This window comes from Zerene cesonia, chromosome 18 (assembly GCF_012273895.1).
Source record: "Zerene cesonia ecotype Mississippi chromosome 18, Zerene_cesonia_1.1, whole genome shotgun sequence".
NCBI classification, from domain to species: Eukaryota; Metazoa; Arthropoda; class Insecta; order Lepidoptera; family Pieridae; genus Zerene; species Zerene cesonia.
Genome location: NC_052119.1, coordinates 6,093,051 through 6,102,915, shown reverse-complemented (window position 1 = coordinate 6,102,915; position 9,865 = coordinate 6,093,051).

The window sequence follows — 9,865 nt, the reverse complement described above, 5'->3', positions numbered from 1 at the left end:
AAAAAGGTCAGCTCTTTGAAAGTACTTCTCTGATAAATTGCTGCCATACTTTGTTAAACATTGAGGGAAGGCAAATCAGTTTTAATTACTTTGTCTTTTTGAGGTGATCCTGGAAAGGCGTCAGGGCTAGTCTGATGTATGTATTAACCTATCAAATAGAACAATCATTTATCAAGATATATCTAAATATATATATAACTGAAAGGTGACTGACTGACAAAGTGATCTATCAACGCACTGCCCAAACCGCTGGACGGATCGGGCTGACATTTGGCATGCAGATAGATGTTATGACGAAAGAATCCGGTAAGGACGAATATTGTTAAATTATACCCCCAAGGGGATAAAATAGGCGATGCAAGCGTGTTACATGAACATTTCAGTTAGTTTGTATCATAAAGCTTTTATATTTGAACTAGCTTTCCACCCCGTGATTCTAGCCGCGTAATCAAAGGAAATTCCGATGGAAATGAGATGTTTGACAGCGGTAAGTATGTAGCGTATATACAGTTATATGTCCCAACTTCTGACACAAAAACAATATCATAAAATCGATCCGTAACGACGTGAAAAAACATCAAACAAACATACTTTTGCATTTATAATATTATTAAGGTTAAGTATTATTTTGATTACAATTTTAAGATAATAAGTAACTAAACATACATTGTCCTCAAGAAAATCCTTCAAGATTACCCTAGCAACATTAGACTCAATTACAAAAATAATTATTATTGAAATATGAACACAATTGTTTTGTAGCCTACAGATATTTCCAATCTGTTCGATGATTTATTATTAATATAATTGGTAATGAACAGTAGTAACCCCAACAGGAGACAATGTATTTATAAAGCCTCGACCTATTTGTTTTAAACACCCGGCGCTAAAACGCGTGTGTGTGTCTGTGGTGTGTGTGCCTGTCTGTGATCTCGTAGCCTCCGAACGGATAAAACAATTTTGATTTTGTTTAAAAGTTGAATTAGTTCGGAGTGTGATTTTTGATGATAATAGATATATGATAGCCGCCACAAATGGTGGATTACATACATTGATTCATGACTAATTTCAAATACAAGATGGCAGCCAAATTAAAAACTAATGGTAATTGGCTGAACTGAAAACATCTTTCTAAATAATCATACAATAGTCAACATTTGCATAATGCAATATTTGATTTTCGTCAATACACCTTAAGTAACTTGTAATAAATGGAAGATTACAGATTCCCAGTTTCTGATCAATAAAGGCAAGCCACTTATATACTTACCTTGTTATACTAACTCCGTCCTTATCTGTTATCCATCGGGGTTGAACCAATGAAGTCTTCCAATAAAATTTGAGGGAGCCAGGTACTTCCAACCCTCAATCTAATCAAATACGGGAGTTAATATCGGTTTGTGCTTAACGGTTTTTCATACTTATCAAACAACTTAAGGGTGAATAAGATTTAAGTGAGCAATTCCTCACAAACTGATAAGTTGTTTGGTTTTAAATCTTTATGGTGGTTTTTAAATTTGAAATGAACAAATTTATTGAAATTGGTTTATTTTTAGTTAATTAATGACTCAAATATAAAAACAATTATTATGGAGCTCATAATAGGTAAGTAGTGCATATTATTGGAGAGGGTAGTATTCAATTGCCCGTAACAGTCTAGAGTCGTTGAAGACCTTTACATTCTTATCAAACAATAATATAATAATAAATAAAGTTAAAAATCTTTAACATACTCAAACACCTGAACAATCGAAATACAAATTTGTTTCACCGAGATCTATAAAACCTTAAAGTTCAGTCTTAAAAAATAAAATCCCTAAATTAAATCACACCTGCGAATGTCTCTTGTGCATCATGATTTCCCTGGGGCAGGCGTGCTTTATAATTCAACTTGGTCGACCAAACCTTACTCGGTTACTCGTCATTAATTTAGACGATGCAAGTTTAAATGAAGCTGTGACCTGCTTAATAACAAATTGGACAAAGCTGACACGCGATGTTGTTTACATTGCGGGGAAATAACTGCGGTTTGTAACTGTTAGTATAAGTTTCGAGGAAATTGTGTTTGTATTCAACAAACGAATCTTTTAAGTGAAATAAATTTGTTAATCTATTCGACCGTATTTATAAGTTAATGTATATAGTAATTAAATGCATTAAAGAAAAACAACATATAATAGTGTAATAAACAAAAACAAAAAGCATAATATTTTGTCCATAACCGTAATATTTTGTTGCATATACAATGTGTATTGGACTAGTGAGTGAGATTCGAGCACGCGTGGACGCTATTTGGCACCAGAGAAGGTTCCACACCCCCACGAAAAATCGTAGCATACTCATGCTACTATTTCACACCGTACGTGTTTCGTACTCCAAGTGGGGGAGGAGTATCCTTTTGGACGAGAATCATCCCAGCTCTTCCCTTCCTTTTTCTCTTATCTTTTAAAGTGCTTTCTCTAGCTATCCATTTGCAGAGGCTTTGCGTCTGGCCTTTCTAAAGCTTTCCTTTTCATGAACCACCAGCTTCTTTGTCAACTTTGACACAAAAATATGTCAACTTAATTTTTGATTGAAAATCATCTTGAATGCTCCCTGTATTAGACTTCGTAGCAGGGTAACATTCCGAGCGTTTGCCATCACCATGGCTATAGCTTTTTATGACAAATAAAAATGTAGATTATATTCAGCACAATTACACCATATTCTTCAACATAAACTGTGTTTCAATAAATCATGTAACATTAAACGAGCGCACAAATAAGATATATTTCCAATTTAAATACGGCCATTAAAATTTTCATAAAACAAATTGCTTCGCATTCACAAATGTGAGTCGTATAAATAAGAGTGCCGTAGCAATATGTCACGTAGGTTGTCCAACATGGCCCAAAATGTGGTCTCAGGTGCAATATTGCATACACGTAGCGTACGGGAAATAATGTTCTGTGGATTTATCAGACGTGCGGAAGGAAAAATGAAAATTTTTCAGTTGGCACGTACCGTTCATTGGTGGGAAATAGACTGTGAGACGAATCGCACGTACAAATAAATTGTGTGAACTTTGAAGCCTTAATGTGGTGTATACATATAAATGTCCATCTTTCTGTTTTCATAACTGTCGTCATAAAAAGGAACTCAAAAATATTATTCATATAGACTTTCTAACAAGCACTTTTGTATCATACTGTTTATCATATAAGTAACACACCACATCTCACGTCTAGGTATTTTACAATATAAAATAATGAATGCATACAATAATATTATTTACTATATCTATGTACATTTAGCTATGTATGTAAATCCCAGTAGATAGTAGTAAAAAAAAAATAATTTACGTATAATAAGTAAATGTTTTCAACTATTAAGGACCAGAGTTTGTTTGTAACAATTTAACAAGATTCCGTTAGTTCCAGAACATTGATTAGATACAACGACGGTCAACAGTAATTGTACCATAAATACACCATTAAAGTCCATTAACCCCAGCAAAAAACAAGCTATAAATTACCAGACCACAACCATGTGTCTTCCAACCCTGGTGGATTCATGGTGTCCGCTTTTAATGCCCTGTTTCGCTTGATAGATTGTAAATAACATTGTATTGTGGATATATAGACCTATCTGTCTACACTCAATAGAATTCTATGTTAGGCGAGTCAGCTTTTACAGTATTAAGATCCACCCTATTTATTGTATAATCAACCGTTCTTATGGTGAATATCCTATAGATTATTTGAGCTATACGATATCTTTGATCGTTAATAATTACTTTATATTAAACGGGCATCTTAAAATTCGAAAATTCGTTTTCAAAGGATTTTGAAAATCATTATAATGGTATATACAATTACATGAATGTGAAATGTATTTATAATATAATTCATTTCATGAGTTTAAACGGACCTTTTATAATAATTACATAAAAACCCCGATTCTGACTTTAAAACATAAAAAAAACAATAATACTTAATTCTATACCGGCTTTGTAATGAAAATTTTTATGATTATTACTCGTGCGAGTGTAACTTAAAGATAATTTTGTATGAGATTTTCCTTTCATTTGTATTTTTGTAAATATCGATTGCTGAATCCACGTGTAACATGATTTGAATTATAATTCCCAGATATTCTAACTTTTAACGATGTATAAACATAAAACTTTGTTTAATTATTGCAATAACATTATAAGTGCTTTAACAATTTGTGGGGTTATTAATAATATAAAAATTGTCATCAGCTGATACTGGCATTAGAGAATAATTTTGTCCAAATAATTTTATGTACACCTAGCTCAAAAGAACATCTCACCTCATTCCATATTATCCAATATAGCACTTGAGTTTATATTCTAAATTTACATAAATATATAAAAAACTGTATTAAGAGTGCAATGCAATATCAAGCACATGTAAGATCACCAGTATAACAAATGTTTATGGGTAAAGGTGACCACTTGATCACTATTCTATTACAGTCGTATACAATAAAACAGAGGGAAAATGTCCTTAAAAACAAACCACCGTGAAAAGCCATCTGATGAACCACTAATAAATCATTGAAACGTCAAACAAATAGAATGAAAGCGAGTTTGATCAAACAGAAGGTGAAAGCAAACATCGTAGAATAAACATCGTAAAGTCGGAGGAGCCATATACGTGACCAGCACTTCTAAATCATTCCAGAACCAATGCGTAATGTGGCGAGTGTAGACGATACTTTACTTTTATATTTATGCCTTGCAAGGAATAACTCAGATTAAAAATAATTTATTAATATCGATATCAGTTATTCCGCAAATGGTTGATGTCTTTCTTTACTTATAACGAAGAATCACCAGTTTGAAAGCAGAGTTGGGCACGCTTGGGCCAGCACGCTCCAGGGGATGTTACTGCGTTGTATGTTGGATGTTGTGCGGCGTATGAGGGAGCCGAAACCTTTTAAAGTTATTTATCTTTTAAAGCCGGGAACACAGTGACCTACCACCTCCTTTGTCTACTATGACATAAAAAAATCTAACTTCAAATATTTAAAGAAGTTGATTTGAATATAGGGTATAAATTATATGATAAAAACATCCTGTAGCAGGATAACATTCTGAGTCATTTCTGATTTTGTTACAAATGCAACTTGTATACTGAACACAATCGCACCATATTATTGATTTTATTATTCAAGTAAATTCAGTGATGTATACGTAATATAATCTCATCATACAACATTACTACTCTCATCATAAATCCATACTTAATGATCTAGGAAATTATATAGAATAAAGAGAAACTCACAAATATTATTCTACCGATTTGATTTGCACGATAGAATTAAGTTTACTAACAATCGCAATGACGTAAAATTAAATGCGACATAAAATCAAAGTTCTTTAATATTAAACGCAATAAGCAGAAACGAACTTTTAAAGGTATTATGACACTGCAAACAATACCAAAACATTCCCTCTCCTTTATTGACGCAGCGACATCTGCGAAAAATAATGCCAATGTGAAATATAAAGTATCGGTTTCAGGTAAGTACGTTTTGGTCGGAAAATAAAATTATAGAGTACCTTTTTTTCGTAGACGGCAAACGTAATACAATTTCTGCGTGGATGGAATACTAATCGTATGTTTGGCTCGTGTTGAATACACTTCGTATCGATTTCTTAGGAACCGCAAACCAGTCGCATCCCGAAACTTTTATATACATTATGTATTCCTCGCATTGCAGTTCTTTTAGCGGAATCTTTGTTTTTGCCGAGAAATCTTTGCTAGACAACGTAACGTTTAACTTTTTTTTAATTTACTGAACGATATGCTACATTTTTTTATTATTTTATGACCTAACTAGCTGCTCCCCGCGGTTTCACCCGCGTAAGTCCGTATCCCGTAGGAATATCGGGATACAAAGTTACCTATGTTATTCCAGTTAACCAGCTGTCTACGTACCAAATTTAATTGCAATCGTTCAGTAGCTTTTGCGTGAAAGAGCAAAAAACACACACATCCTCACAAACTTTCTCATATATAATATTAGTAGGATAATTTATGATTACCTAGATGTTAAATTCGTAATAAAGTCTCAATCAAATAAGACGTTTGACCGAATTTTAAGTAAATTTGTTAAATTGTTGTAAACAAAGGTACGGATAAGCCATATTACAGCAAACATATCCCGCTAAATTTCTTAGAGCCAGTAAAAAAAATATCAGTCACCGTTCTCTGTTAGAATATTGTCGTTAAAACCATGAGTCGTTTATTAAAGACTACACTTACCCTCCAATTTCTTTCCTGCCCTTCCGTAATTGCGGTATCTTAACACAAAATCAACCTCGAGCGTGATATATAAAAAATAAGCCTTTTATCACGTTCCGCGCGCAAATAAAGAAAAGCCGATATTCAATGTAGACCCAAAACCATATAGAGATAAGTGAAGTCTCGTGTCTGTGATACGTGATACAGTTGGCTGGGTACAAAGGATGTCACTAACATTGTGCAAATCCTAAGCCCACCAATTTCTATGTTCATAATACATCTTTCGTACTCTTTGATTTAATTTTTCATAGACATTTAGTATTAATTATTGTTGTTACAATATAGTTTACCACACAGTTTAGATTTTACTCCTTATTTTATTCTTTTTATTTAAAAATCGCTCTAAATTTATAATCAATTAGCGCCTCATTTCTGAACTATAGAATACATATATGTAGATAATAAAAAGCAAATTAATACTATAATGTCTCAGCAAATTACGTTCTATACGTAAACGTATAATAATATGTGAAAACCACAAAGAATTCGATCAACCCTTCTTAGAAATGAAACATTGGAAATAAACACGTATTTAATATACTATAACATATAACAAACGGCACCCATATCTACCGAAATATTTGCTATCAAATATTCAACAAGACAACAGGAATAACGTAAAAATGCCAGCAAAAAACATCTTAAAGGATCAAGTGTGCCTGATTGAGTTGGACGTGGGTCGAAAGAGCAAAGGTAAATCCCTCTGACCAAATACCACTTAAAGATGCCTACTTACCGCCCTACAAATAAAAGCATTGAGCTACGAAATTTCTCGAAGCTTTACAAGGTCAATATAATGGGTGAATTTTTGTTAGCTCTGTTATGTTCTATTTTTGTAGTTCGATAAAAAACTTAACTTAAGCTATAAATTTTAGGTAAAATTATTTATTTATGCCAAAACGTGTACAACATAAAAACGTGTAAATTTTGAGTTTGAGTATCATCTATATTAATATATAAAGCTGAAGAGTTTTTATTTCGTTAAACTCACTAATCTCAGGAACAAATTGACCGGTTTAGATGAAGTATGGTACATAGATAGACTCAAGAAAGAACATATAAGCTGCGTTAGATATGTTTTTATTCCGGAAGCCCGGAAAGGGGAACAAAAACTAAGCGGGATTGTCTATATTTTTCTTTAACTCCGCGGGCGAAGTCACGGGCGAAAAATTAGTAATGTATTCGTTTATAGACATAATGTTTAAGCATTTAATTTGATTTTATTCAAAATAAATAGCCACTTCACATTTTTAAATTAACTTAATAAAACATTGTATTCATCATTTTTTATTAGGTTAGATTACATTTTATACACAGAGCTGAGCAAAAACATCAATAAAAAAACGCATTCAGTAGGTCCTTCAAAACGGTAAAAGATTATAACACAAAATATCAAATCACCACAAAAAGAACTAGCTACGATATTATCTTTTCTAAGCTTTCCCGTTCCTTATATTGATATGCCAGCTACGTTCGCAGTCCCCATTCACTTAACCAGCGTAAACTTAGCATTTACGGAGTTTCAGATAATGTAACAGACACTTCTACTTGCGAGTGGCACTCTAAGTTCTTAAAAGAAAAATAAACTTTAACGCCTTTGAAATGTCTCCGTGCACTTCAACGCCTGGCCGACGTAAGCAAGATTTGCACTAGGGAAAATTCCAATCCAGAATCTTGTTAAAACTATGAAGCTTTAATTTTGATATTTAAACATCAGTACAAAGTACCAAGAAACGCTTTACTATTGGGAAGATTTCTGCTCAAAAAATGTTTATTAAGAATGTGTGAAAAATAATTACTTATAACTAAAGTTTAATTTTAATAGCAGATACTTAAGTTTTAATATAAATTTATCAAAACTTACCACTCTGCATATCACTTCATAGCACTCGGGTACCTCCAGAAAGAAAGTATCCATCATTTAGAAGGGTTTCGGGGAGACACAGATCCAACACGCCTTTTAAATAAGAGACCTTTTAAAGAATAAAATATGCTGTGGGACACCAGCCGCTTGCCTATGGCTGCACTTATGATAATAATATATTATACTTTACAAACAAATGAAATGGGGAATTCATACGAACATAAATAAAATACTACTTGTTCAAGTAAGCTAGAAAGACGAGCCAACATTTTAATAATGTAACAATCACAATACAGTTTCAGTCATTCTATTAGCATTATATTGCACACTGCCATAAAAACAGACGACTTACAAAGAGGAATAATAGCCTTAATATCTACATCATAAAAGATAGCTTGGCTTGAACAAATACTGCGTTAGCGAGATAAAAATTTCCTCCTGCTATCGTTCTCTATGAAAAATCGTGAAAAATATACGCCATTTGGCAAGCTTGATTTTGCCGAGTACATACAGTAACGGGCGGTTTCAGCAATAACTTAGTCGGTTTTACGAGAGGTCGGTTGCCCGTCTAAATATTTAGGGAATAATTACATGAGTGTGCCGGCGTATGTGCGTTAATATACCAACTGTGGTAGAAATACGCTTCGAGGTTACGGAAAATGGTTCGTGCATTTCATATTCTCGCTTATCAAGCTCTCGGAATTACAGCCGATATTTTTGTACTCCTCAGATAATTGAAACAGTAACGCACACATATAATAAATTAATTAATCATTGAATACTAATAATATTAATAATAATAATATTGTTTTAGTTTTATAGTCGTAGTTATATGTTTTTATAAGAGAAAATAGTTCAAATATAAATAACGTTCCTATTCGTTTGAGAATCATGTTTTATTTTTGAAACATGATTCTCAATTATGTACCTATTCGATTCACGTATGCGTTCATAATGAAATAACCTCCTTTGATGTCATCATTTTCGAACCCTATGCATTTTTTAATCCAATACGCAAGATATTGAATTTATGAATTAGCATTTTTATTGCTTTATAATGAATTTTAAACAAATTAAATCTGAGTATCTTATAGTTTAAGACGAGACGCTGTAGCAAACAATAAATATTTTGATATTAAATGAAAATAAACCAAAAATAATAGGAAATCATCACATTTTTTTTTTATTAAATGTAGCGTCCATTTTTAAGAGCCGTTGATGTCATAAATTTCAATTGGTTAATAAGTTTTGCTGTATACAAGACTTCTTTTAATTCGATTCTAAAATGACAACTTGCTATAGAAAATTTAACGATATAATGTGCAATTTTTTTATTCACTTCACATATTCACCCGTATAATTAATTTTATTTACCTCCAAAATTGTCTACTAATGCAATGTCTGACCCTCGTTAAATTGCCATAGTTACCATACTTGAAGCACCATTAAATTTCATGTAACTATCGTAGGTAAATGCTAATTTTGCAAACACGTATGATCCCATGAATATGTTATTAGGGTTTACGAAAATCAACGTACACTTACCTATTATTTCATGGTAGTTTATTTATATCAATCGGGAAAATTAAATAACAGTATTTTTATTTATTTTATTTATTTATTTATTTATTAACTCTTTATTGCTCTTGAAACATCATAAAAACCTTAATATATATACATTACAAAC